Consider the following 13,633-nt stretch of genomic DNA (forward strand, 5'->3'; position numbering starts at 1 on the left):
CAGTTCATTTAAATGCTTTGTTGGATCTGTCTGTCTGTGTCATGTCAGAAACTCTGAAACACTCTGAACTTCTTTAAAACACGCTGATTTACTGACGTGAGAGTGTCCAGCAGTCCATGATGGATTATTATAGAAAGATATCAGCTTGAATGTAAATACATTGTTGTATATTAACACTAGAAATTAGAATAATCATCTGTGAAAGGCTGCAGAGTAACTCTTTACCAACATCCAGATGTTAGAAACACAGTGCTGTTTGGAAAATACCCTGATAGACTCCAACACACTGTGACTTTGTGAAACAACCAGTGGAGCCCCCTGGTGGTCAGTAGAAGTGCAGCCCCTCTGAGCTGGTGGCAGACCAAGGCTTCAGTCTGCACACATCTTCCACATGTGATGGCACACACACTGTGTATTGTGGCAACATCCGTCCCCTCAGAGAGAATCTGCTCTTTAACCCTCCTGTCGTTTTCACCCCCCGCCCCTTACTTTAGTGTTCCTGCTCTGTTTGATACGGTGGCCGGTAAGTGCAAAACTAAATTACAAAGTGCCAAACACTTTTACAAAGCGTGAAACTAGTTTACATGTTGGGAAACATTTTTACATTTTATTCAACAAAATTACATAATAAAAACACTTTTACCTCGGACAAAACAAATTTACATTTTAGAAAACAAATTTCCAAAAGAAATCTTCCGGAAGGGGAATGTACCAAATGCCGGAAGTGATCCAGAAGAAGATTGACTGTGAGCTCAAAATGTTTGTATCGGTTTGTGTGGCTGGAAAACTTTGCGGAGTGAAAATTTATGGCAGCATGGAGTAAATGATGTTTTGGCCGTTTTGTGGAAACAACTTGAGCCAATTTACGCGGTTGTGTTTTCCGTGCGGACGATCTGTAGAATGTTAAACGTTGATGAACGGACCAGACGGAAGGAGCACGCGCACAGGAGACATCTAATAAACAGCCGGAAAATGCTAAACAAGCTAAGTGCAGCATCGCGCTAACTAGCTGAAGCCGCTGTCAGACATGCAGTGAATTAAAGTGCACCGTTTCATGGAGGACAGAAAGTCAAAGTCAAAAGAACTGTGGGCCGAAAGGAAACAGGTCCAGGTACGTGTGTGGATATATCTGTAAAATAAGGAAGTAAATATGTGTGTGTGTGTGAAATGAATTGTATCTTTTTGTTATTTTAGCAGATAAACATGGATTGATGGCGCCACATGGAGCTGATTTAAAAGCTCAGAGAGGGAAAACACTCCCATTATATACAGATCCGGAGGTAGCAGCACCTGATCTACTGAAGCATGATGTGAAGTTTACACGGTGCAAACATCAGCCTGCGGACTCTTAAAAGGATGATTCCTCTCCAAACGCCATCAGGTTGGAACTTCGTGGACCTGGACAACTGTTTGGCTATCGGACGATGTGGCAGGTACTCAGACAAAAGTCCAATCTTCGAGTGAAGAGAGATGATGTGATGAATGAGAGAGCACGCAGAAGGTTTCTAAGAAGAAGCTGCTACTCAATGGGAGCGAACTGTATGTGGCATGCAGATGGTTCTGATAAACTGGCTCTCTCAGGACGCATGGATGGATTTTTTCCCCTAAAGTGCTGTGGCTCCAATGTGGACCGACAAATAACAAGAAGCCAACAGTGATCGCTGAGAATCTCCTCTCATGAGACTGAGGACTGATTGTGGCACGGAGAATGGCATTATGGCTGCCATTCAGTCTCCCCTACGCCTCCATCATGATGACTGCTGCTCTGGGCCGTCCAGCCACATGTATGGCTCATCCACGAATAAGCAGCGTGTTGAATCCTGGTGGGCCATATTTAGAAGGGGAAGGTAAGTGGCCTTCATGAAGTCATTTTATTATGACTGACCTTTCATTTGATTTTTATCTTTATGTTCTATCTCAGATGAACTCCTCTAAACATATATAATAATTGAGGCTGGGACTTTAAAGCATTCATTTCAAAGCCTTTAATTAATATTTTTTGATGGAGTTCCACTTCTACTAATAATATATATTTTCTTCTGATTCTATCCATTTCTATAGGTCTCAGTTCTGGATGGAGTTGTGTGCTGGATACTTCAACAGGAGCCATGAGCATCAGTGCCTTCTGAGATGTTGCTATGGTGATGTTGGATGAGTGTGTGAGACTGTGGAACAGTCACAGGATTCACACTTCCAGAACAGCGTCATGTCCAATGAACTGTACTGCTGACCACACAGGTAATATTGGTGATGGATTGATATTTCCATGTTTGTTTTATTATTATTTATTGCTTAAATGTAAATAAATAATATAAATGCTATTTATTGTATCTAACACAGATTTGGCTCCACAGACTGGATTTGAGATTGAACCAGCTGATTTGGATGCTGTTCCAGAGGCGAGCCTGTCAATAGCTCCATGTGGGGACTCAAACATGCAGGAGGACTTTGACTTTGTTATGGAGCACAAACAACTACAGAAGCCAGAGAACTGGGAGTCTGCAACAGAACTGTACATGAAGCTGAAAGAAACTGCTCAGCTGTGAGTCAGTGACAAAGGGAATTTTCCCTTCCTGCATTATCAAGTGCTTGTTCATTGGGGTTTCTGTCCTATTTCTTTTTTTTTTTTTTTATTAATTATTTTTTTAATATACATGTCAAGAGCCATGAGATGACTGTGCTGTGATTTGGTATTAGACAAGTAACACAGAATAGAATCAAATATTGTTTTTCTGTTTTAAAATAGTATAGAAAAAACTCATAACCAATCATCACAGATGCAATCAGAAGGTAATATTTGTAATTTTTTTTATTGTTTGTCAACATAACATTTGCATTCCCATTGTTTCATTTCTTCAGATGAACAGGTACCAGAATCATTTGGAAACATCACAAGGAAAAGTGAATGACAAACTATGAAATCTGATTTGGAGTGGTGGACAAAGACCACTCAAAGACACAGTCCACCCAGTCGCCCAAAGTTTGACTTTCTTTAAGTCTCCTGTTACTTCCTGATGGACTGAGGTCAGGTTTGAAGAGTCTCAAGTTCCAGACCAGTGAGTGGCTTTTCAGAGTGGCACAGGACAGGGGCCAGCAAAGTAGGCTGTTGCTGCAGTGCAGTCAGAAACTGAAGAGCTGAAAGACCATCTTTGAATCTAAAAAGTGACCACAAACATTGTTTCACATTTAAATGACCTAAAGAAACTTCAATGTTTTCTAAAATGACTATCCACCCAAACATATAGAAATGAGTAAAAATGGTTGTGTGTTGAACATTACTGATTTAAAGAAGAACTCTGTGTCTTGCTTTGCACTTGGCAGGGTAATTGTTACTCTACAGACTGCAAGAATTACGCACACAAACACAAGACTGGAATGACATGAGCACCTTTTGATTGGCATAAGACAGAGGAAGGGGAGACAGACATCACACAGCAATTATACTAAACTAAGGCACACATTCTGACACACTGAGTCAGAGCTAAAGAATATACATTCTTAATAAACCACAGAGGGGGATGATGAGGCATTTCAAACTAAAACATCTTAAATACAAAAAAATAACAATCACATCATTACAAATATGATCTTACCTGTCAATTACAGATGGGTTGCGGTCAATAATGTACCATCGGAGGGAGACACAATTTCTTTCTTTTCTTCAACAGTAGCAACACGTCTCAGACAGCCTGCTGTCTGTAACATTGTGCTGCGTCTCATGATGCATTCTCACAGAGCATCCACTGAAGAAACATTCTCGATCTGAAATGAAACAACACGTTTTTTGAAAAATAGTTCAAGCAACAAAGTGTATGTCATGTGACATATAAAGTTAATGATCATTAACCATTAGTATTGTTTACATCTAACCCTGTTCATACCATTTGCATTGTACACCAAGAACTGATGTCCTTCTGGTCCATCAGAAATGGGTCGGTCTTTCAGATGTTTCATCAGTAGAGTTAAAAACTCTCGTCTCAGCCCACCTGTGTCAATTCCTTCTTCCAAAACAGCAGCATCATCTGTGAATTTTACCAGCATGTCACAGGTTTCAGAATATGTTGAACATCTTACAAATGCAAATATCTTTCCCATGTAATCAATAAATTAAAATGAACAATAAGTGAGTCAGTTGTTTTTTTACTTACCTGTAGCAAGTACTCCTGACTGGATTTGTTTCAGGTGGATCCAGATCCTCAGTGTCAGATATTACTGTCTGAAAAACAAATGAAAATGTCTGAAACAACACACTGAAAGCAAAGAACATCAGGCTGCCATAATCTGCCTTAATACCTGTCCAGGCTGAGCTGTGGATGAATCTCTGAAACATGATAAAATTGATAAACTGATGAACTTTATGATACAGAGTATAACAGAGCTTTGAGTAACATTTAGAGGGAGAGAGGAACCATAAGATTTATAAATAAGAGATTATTTTGTGATAAATGATATCACACGTATGGTATTTTCTACCACATGTTCATCACAATCACATCAACAACTTAAAGACAAATGACTTCTTTTGTAAAAACTAATACCTACCCTTTATCGTCAGGTTTGTGTTTGGGAGAACTGTGTTTTTTTGTTACAAAAACCTGAGAAGAAAAGCACACAATTGTCAGCAACTTTAAACAGCTTCCATTATTGTTCCCTCACCACATACAGTATATATCAATGGTGAAAGGTTATCAGGGTGTCTGATTGGAATAGTAAATGCCAAATAATCAAGACTTGGTTCTTAGACTTAATACTTTAAACCAAATGCACATCCTGTCAATAAAAAAAAAAACTGAATCAAAGTACAAAATGTAAAAATGAACGTACCACAGTGTCAGCTGCATTGAATTCAGCTGTGCTCCTCGATGTGATGACAATTTCAGAATCAGAGTCTGATGTATCAACCTCTGTAGTAAAAACAAACACATTATTAATTATGCTACATGAGAGTAAATAAATATGTAAAAATATTGAATGAAGAGATCCACAAACCTCCTCTAAAGTGTGTTTCTAGGCAAATGAAAAAAGTGCCTTTCCTATTTCCTTTTTATATTCTGCCAGTTTGAATGGGCTTTCTGACCCAGGCACATGGAGCACCTCTGAACAGTCTGGATACAAAAGAAGGTCTGCTCCTTCATCCATCTTCTTGTTAAATGTTCTCATTTCTTGGACAGCTTGCTTCAGTAGATCAGGTGCTGCTACCTCCGGATCTGTATATAATGGGAGTGTTTTCCCTCTCTGAGCTTTTAAATCAGCTCCATGTGGCGCCATCAATCCATGTTTATCTGCTAAAATAACAAAAAGATATCATTCATTTCACACACACACACATATTTACTTCCATATTTTACAGATATATCCACACACGTACCTGGACCTGTTTCCTTTCGGCCCACAGTTCTTTTGACTTTGACTTTCTGTCCTCCATGAAACGGTGCACTTTAATTCACTGCATGTCTGACAGCGGCTTCAGCTAGTTAGCGCGATGCTACACTTAGCTTGTTTAGCATTTTCCGGCTGTTTATTAGATGTCTCCTGTGCGCGTGCTCCTTCCGTCTGGTCCGTTCATCAACGTTAAACATTCTACAGATCGTCCGCACGGAAAACACAACCGCGTAAATTGGCTCAAGTTGTTTCCACAAAACGGCCAAAACATCATTTACTCCATGCTGCCATAAACTTTCACTCCGCAAAGTTTTCCCGCCACACAAACCGATACAAACTTTTTGAGCTCACAGTCAATCTTCTTCTGGATCACTTCCGGCATTTGGTACATTCCCCTTCCGGAAGATTCTGTCGTAAGTTTGTTTTGTCCGTTGTAAACGTGTTTTTCTTGTGTAATTTTGTTGAATAAAATATACAAATGTTTCTCAACATGTAGATTATTTTCACGCTTTGTAAAAGTGTTTGGCACTTTGTAATTTAGTTTTGCACTTACCGGCCACCGTATCAAACAGAGCAGGAACACTAAAGTAAGGGGCGGGGGGTGAAAACGACAGGAGGGTTAAAGAGCAGATTCTCTCTGAGGGGACGGATGTTGCTACAATACACAGTGTGTGTGCCATCACATGTGGAAGATGTGTGCAGACTGAAGCCTTGGTCTGCCACCAGCTCAGAGGGGCTGCACTTCTACTGACCACCAGGGGGCTCCACTGGTTGTTTCACAAAGTCACAGTGTGTTGGAGTCTATCGGGGTATTTTCCAAGCAGCACTGTGTTTCTAACATCTGGATGTTGGTAAAAAGTTACTGTGCATTGGCCGGGAATCGAACCCGGGCCTCCCGCGTGGCAGGCGAGAATTCTACCACTGAACCACCAATGCTTACTTAACATCTTTTACCATGATGTCATGAATCTCCAGGTATCAGCAGCCTTTCACAGATGAGGTTGAAACTTCAACAATTCCTTCTGAATGCAGTCTGAGGCAGTGATTGTGAAACTTTCATTCAGACAGAGATCCCACATTCAGAAGAAAACAGCCACACACAAACAAAGTCATCATGAACAGCCTACATGGAGCCTAAATGAAAAGAAGCAGGAACTAAAGTGTGAAAATAATGATGAACAAAGTGTCACACAGAGAGGCTGCAGCCTGGTGTGGACTATAACGTCAGAAAATGGATCAGTCTGTGACACGGAGCACTAAAGTTGGAAGGCTGAGTTCAGCTTCAGCTTCTTTCATGTTCTCCCTGTGAAAGAAAGAAGGTGAACATGAGCTTGATATGAGAACACAGCAGTGTGCGTCATGGTGCTCATGTTCATATAGAAAGAAGGAGGAAAAGCAGCAGCTCTGGTTTGCTGTTTCACTCCCTTTCCCTCCCCGCTATGAGCTGTCACTCACCCACAGCACATACTGTAGACTGGTTCACAGTCAGACTCATGATTCATGACTCATTGGTTCAGAGTGGAACTCATGAGTCCCAGTTCAGCAGCAGCACATTCACACACTGAGCTGAGAGTCTGCTGCACGACTCCTCTAGAAAATTATTGGACTGTATGATATCAATCTTTTAAACTTTATTTATGCAGCACTTTTCAAACAATGAACAACGCTGCACAAAGTGCTTCACACCTTAAAATATAAAAATAAATAAGACAATATCCCCCACCTTGGCCAGATCACAATCAAGACAGAGACACTCAGATTAAAGCAGGACTTTGTTTGTCGCACAAAGGTTATTTAGTACATTAAGTAAAAATTGTCCTTTCAAAAGATAAACTGCTGCAGTGTCAGCATCCTGTTATTTATTGAAATAAGACATTTTTTGCAACATGTTAAAAATAAGAATTATTTGAGAAAATCCAAAACAAAAAACAACAAAAAAAGACCATTCACATTTTATGAAGGGAAGAAAGGGCCAAGTTAAAAGCTTAATCCGTGCTGACTCACAGTCACACGTTTCACAACAAAATGACATCTTTTATAGAGTAATGCTTGTAGAAATGTCCCCAAAGTAGCCCAAAGGGTTCAGAAGAAGCTGAACCTAAACCCCAGGTGGAGTTTGGAGGAGCTGGCTGAGAGGAGAGGAGGACTTGAGGAGTCTCTGGGATCATGGTGGACTGGACTCTGTTCTCAGACCAGTTCTGATTCCTCTGTCAGTCTCTGCTGGATGAAGCTCTCCTCTCCACTTCCTCCAACATCTGGATCATCAGGAAGCAGCTGATCCTCCATCAGCACACACCTTCCTCTTCACTGCCACCACTTCCACCTGTGGAGAGTAGAAGAGAGCAGATCCATCAGTGTTTCCTGACTCTGTCCATCAGCTGTCAGTCAGTGATGCAGATCCAGCATAAAGACCTGCAGGGACTTCAGTCCTGTTCAGTCCAGATGTGCAGCAGCTGCTTCCTCTCAGCTCATGTTAACGTGTTGGAGTGAACACACTGAGCTGGAAACTCACAGACCTCAAGTCTGCTGACTCAGCACATTTCTCTGAGTCCACAGTGGAGATAAAGAGCTGAGTTCTTCAGCTGGTCACATGGTTAGGGTCACATCAGTGCTCCCACTGATCTGATTGGCTGACTGTTTTCGCTCTGTCTTTCTGTCTAATTCTGAAATCTGTTTCTGTTCTCCTCTCACAGCTTCACTGAGGAGTTTGAAGGTTCACAGGAAACACTGAGTCTTTGCTCTGATACGGGATCTAAACAATATTACTGAAAGGATCATGAACTGAGTCCAACTCTACTGACCTCAGAGTCTCCAGTCTGAAGTCTGGACTCCTCACAAGATCAGACAGATCCTTCAGGTCTGAATCCTTCAGGTCGTTCTGACTCAGGTCCAGTTCTCTGAGATGGGAGGGGTTGGACTTCAGAGCTGAGACCAGAGAAGAACAACTGATCTCTGACAAACTGCAGTTCTCCAAACTGAGTAAAGAATAAAAGATGTGACTTTAGGAGACAAAGTTCCTGCTTGAAAGTGTTCAATGTTTCATCATCTGTTCAGAGCTGAAGCTTTAGAAAGTAGAAGTTTAGAAAATGAAAGTCAAACAGCTGAACCAACAGGAAGCAGCTTCACAACAGTCAAATACAAACAGTGATTTATGATTTAATGAGAAAATGAAACAACACTGTAAAGAACCTGAACTGACTCAAACTGTCAACATTGTGAATATAAACTGAGAAATTCAAATGTCATATTCAAATGAGTGAAATTCAGTTTTCAAAAGTTATTTTCAACCATTTAACAGTTTAAGTGTTAAAAACCTGAAGAGGATTTTCCCTCATAAATATAAACCTGTCTGCAGGTCAGAGTCACCACAACTGTAACATCATATTAATCTGAGAGCAGAAATAAAACATGAGTCTGACCTCAGAGTCTCCAGTCTGCAGTGAGGACTCTTCAGAAAACCACACAGATCCTTCAGTCCTGAATCCTTCAGGTTGTTCCAACTCAGGTCCAGTTCTCTGAGATGGGAGGGGTTGGACTTCAGAGCTGAGACCAGAGAAGAACAGCTGATCTCTGACAAACTGCAGTTCATCAACCTGAGTAAAGAATAAAAGATGTGACTTTAGGAGACAAAGTTCCTGCTTGAGAGTGTTCAATGTTTCATCATCTGTTCAGAGCTGAAGGTTTAGAAAGTAGAAGTTGAGAAAATGAAAGTCAAACAGCTGAACCAACAGGAAGCAGCTTCACAACGGTCAAATACAAAGAGTGAAAAGGTTAAATGAGAAAATGAAACAACACTGTAAAGAACCTGAAGTGACTCAAACTGTCAACATTGTGATTTGAACACATCAGAAATAACCAAACAGCAGAGTCAGCCAAACTTTATTTCTATCTCTGATTCTGCCACATATGATCTCCTGTATAACAATCTGAGCTCTGGCAGGTAAGTCCACTCTAAAACCAGTCAAACAGTCCACAAACAAGCTGCAGAAGTTCGACACAGAAAACCGAACTTATCATGAATGATATATTTGAAGATGACATGTCTTGGCCTGACGTTGGACCAACACATGACATTTAACCCAGCTGTCAGTGTTTTAGCTCAGTCTGCAGGTAGAGCCCTGAACAAGTCTGAACACTGTGCTCATCTGGGAGTTCATACTTTCACTCTGTTCTATAATATATATATATATATGTGTGTGTGTGTGTGTGTGTGTGTGTGTGTGTGTGTGTCCTTACGTTAAACATAATTGAACTAAAAGACAAAGATCATTATGGACAGTTGTGTTCAGGAACACTTCCATTAGTCCCAGAAACAGGGAGCTTTAATGCCACACCTGAGGAAGACCGGATTTGTTCACTATGCAAACTGGATGAAGTAGAAAGTCAGATCCATTTTTTGTTTTGTTGTTTTGTATACAAGCACCTCAGGTGTTTTTGTTGGCAATGTAGTTTAAATTTAGGTTGATTTCTTTGATTTGGATGATTCTGAGAAATACGAGTTCCTTTTTAGCAAAGAGACTCATGTGGTAGCTGATTTTATTTACAAGGCTGAGCACACAGCTAATTCTTTTGTTTTCCATAATATATAATAATGCAACATTATTATCTGAGAAAAGGATAGTAATGTATCTGTGTATGTTTATATGCAGATATGAGAGTTTGTTATTACAACAGCCACTGTATGATTAAATACATGTCTTATAAACCAATAAATGTTTAGCTCTCCCCATGCTTGGGGTCTTTCTTAATTTTTACTGCTCGTTTCATGATTGACCTTTCTTTGCAAAGAAAATAACTTTCTATTTCATTCTTCATCAGCAACAGAGAATTTCCACAACAGAAATGACACACAAATGTATCTACAGTAGTGGACTAACAAAGGTCAGTGGAACTCCTCTAATGGGCTGTTGTCACAAGGAGCTTTGTGAACACTCCTACAGAGGTTAAATACCTGGGTCCAACTCCACTGTCTGTCAGACTAGTGAGGACTGATGAACTGATGAAGCCCCTGAGATAAGAGGCCAAACATCTTCTTAGACAAACAAAGTGCAGTAGCTTTCAATTCGACACACAAATAAATAAATGAAATGAACCACAGAGTGAAATCTGCATATTAACATACAAATATTCATGAATATATGATGTCCCCCTAAAAATCTGTTTTCCAAAGTTACTTTCAAACCATTTAACATTTTAAATGTTAAAAACCTGAAGAGGATTTTCCCTCAAAAATATAAACCTGTCTGCAGGTCAGAGTCACCACAACATCATATTAATCTGAGAGCAGAAATAAAACATCAGTCTGACCTCAGAGTCTCCAGTCTACAGTGAGGACTCTTCAGAAAACCACACAGATCCTTCAGTCCTGAATCCTTCAGGTAGTTCAGACTCAGGTCCAGTTTTCTGAGATGGGAGGGGTTGGACTTCAGAGCTGAGACCAGAGAAGAACAGCTGATCTCTGACAAACTGCAGTTCTCCAACCTGAGTAAAGAATAAAAGATGTGACTTTAGGAGACAAAGTTCCTGCTTTAAAGTGTTCAGAGCTGAAGGTTTAGAAAGTAGAAGTTTAGAAAATGAAAGTCAAACAGCTGAACCATCAGGAAGCAGCTTCACAACAGTCAAATACAAACAGTGGGAAGATTTAATGAGAAAATGAAACAACACTGTAAAGAACCTGAACTGACTCAAACTGTCAACATTGTGATTTTAACACATCAGCTCAGCTCTGCTTATTAACAAGTCTCTTCATGGTCTAGCACCAAAGTAAATCTCTGACATGTTGGAGCCATATGAACCCTCTCGGGCTCTGAGAACCTCGGGGAGTGGTCTCCTGGTGGTGCCCAGAGTCAGGACTAAACATGGTGAGGCTGCACTCCACTTTTATGCTGCTGAAGTCCTGAACAGTCTGTCAGAAGATGTGAGACTGCCCTCAACTTTGACAACCTTTAAATCCAGGCTGAAAACAGTTGTAGGTGTCCATATGACAAAAGTATTTTATCTGTGTTTTTTTTTTTTTAGCTTTTAATTCATTAAATTAATGCTTTTTTTAATGATTTATGGAACGATTCTATCTGCCTTCTTGTTCCTGTTTGTCTGTATCTGTAAAGCACTTTGAATTACCACGGGTGCGAATTGTGCTCTATAAATAAACTTGCCATGCCTAAATGTTTTATATTTATGTTGATTTCTTTGATTTTGATGAATCTGAGAAACATGAGTTCCTTTTCAGCAAAGGGACTCATATAGTAGCTGAATTTATTTCCAAGGCTTCAGAAACACAGCTAAATCTTTTGATTGCTTATTTGTTGTTTTTAAAATATGATGTGACATTGTTACTCGAGAAAAGGATGATAATGTATCTGTGTATGTTTATATGCAGATATAAGAGGTTATGCTGTTACAACAGCCACTGTATGATTACATACATGTCTCAAATCTATGTGGGTTGGACATTTTTATTAAATGACATGCAAATAAATTAATGAAATGAACCGCAGACTAAGCTCTGAACATTAACATACAAATATTCATGAATATATTATGTCCCCTTTAAAAATACAAGATTGATTAATAAATGATCTCCAATTCAAATTCAATTTCCAAATTATAAATAAAAATCGTTTTTCAAAAGTAATTTTGAAATATTTACCAGTTTAAATGTTTAAAACCGGAAAGAATTTTCCCTCATAAATATAAACCTGTCTGCAGGTCAGAGTCACCACAACTGTAACATCATATTAATCTGAGAGCAGAAATAAAACATGAGTTTGACCTCAAAGTCTCCAGTCTACAGTGAGGACTCTCTAGAAAACCACACAGATCCTTCAGTCCTGAATCCTTCAGGTCGTTCCCTCTCAGGTCCAGTTTTCTGAGATGGGAGGGGTTGGACTTCAGAGCTGAGACCAGAGAAGAACAGCTGATCTTTGACAACCTGCAGTTCACCAACCTGAGTAAAGAATAAAAGATGTGACTTTAGGAGACAAAGTTCCTGCTTGAAAGTGTTCAGTGTTTCATCATCTGTTCAGATCTGAAGGTTTAGAAAGTAGAAGTTTAGAAAATGAAAGTCAAACAGCTGAACCAACAGGAAGCAGCTTCACAACAGTCAAATACAAACAGTGAGAAGATTTCATGAGAAAATGAAACAACACCTGAAAGAACCTGAACTGACTCAAACTGTCAACATTGTGAATATAAACTGAGAAATTCAAATGTCATATTCAAATGAGTGAAATTCAGTTCTCAAAAGTTATTTTCAACCATTTAACAGTTTAAGTGTTAAAAACCTGAAGAGGATTTTCCCTCATAAATATAAACCTGTCTGCAGGTCAGAGTCACCACAACTGTAACATCATATTAATCTGAGAGCAGAAATAAAACATGAGTCTGACCTCAGAGTCTCCAGTCTACAGTGAGGACTCTTCAGAAAATCACACAGATCCTTCAGTCCTGAATCCTTCAGGTCGTTCAGCTCCAGTTCTCTGAGATGGGAGGGGTTGGACTTCAGAGCTGAGACCAGAGAAGAACAACTGATCTCTGACAAACTGGAGTTGTCAAATCTGAATAAGGAATAAAAGATGCAGATAAAAATCATTGATAATCAGTCAGATATGTTCAGAAGACTTAAAAGTAAAGTTCCACCACATTTTGTCTGGATGTTTGATAGATAGATACTTTTATTTATCCCAGGCTGGGAAATTGCTGTGTAACAGCAACATTACACACAGATGTCAGACAACATAGAATAAGGATAGAAATATATACAGTAAAAATAAAGATATATACAGCAAAGATAAAATATCTGCTGTCAAGATAAAAATCATGAATATAATAAAAATATTAAAGTGTTTCTTTAGTGTAATTGTCATTTCAGCCACTGGAGGGTGAAGTTCAGCAGCTCCTCACTCTAAAACAAAGTGATTCCCTCAGCTGACCTGCGGCTGCAGTGGAATACAGGACATACTTGTGTGTAGGAATACAGCAGATGGCTGCTTCATAAATATGTGGCAGCAAAGGAAAGTTCTGCTTTGATGTGAAGATGAAGCTGTAAATCTTCTAAATGAAGAACATTTCAACATGTGTGGGACTGTTTGTTTTCAAAGTGTGTAGAAGAGCTTTTTGATGTTGACTCCGTCCACAGCAGCTCATCACTCAGCTTCTGTACCGCTGCTCTGAACTCCATCTACTGCAGTAACGCACTGACTGAGTATGACCACACCACAAAGAAACACAACTATCACTGTGCTGCACATGA

At 39.6% G+C, this 13,633-nt stretch overlaps 1 non-coding gene across 1 annotated transcript; it reads right to left on the bottom strand.

Annotated features, from left to right (window-relative positions):
* Nucleotides 1-6,247: 6,247 nt before the first annotated feature.
* Nucleotides 6,248-6,318, bottom strand: trnag-gcc (transfer RNA glycine (anticodon GCC)). Its single transcript has one exon. It is a non-coding gene; the product is annotated as a tRNA-Gly (tRNA).
* Between the last annotated feature and the right edge of the window lie 7,315 nt (nt 6,319-13,633).

Source organism: Echeneis naucrates, chromosome 2 (assembly GCF_900963305.1).
Source record: "Echeneis naucrates chromosome 2, fEcheNa1.1, whole genome shotgun sequence".
Lineage (NCBI taxonomy): Eukaryota > Metazoa > Chordata > Actinopteri > Carangiformes > Echeneidae > Echeneis > Echeneis naucrates.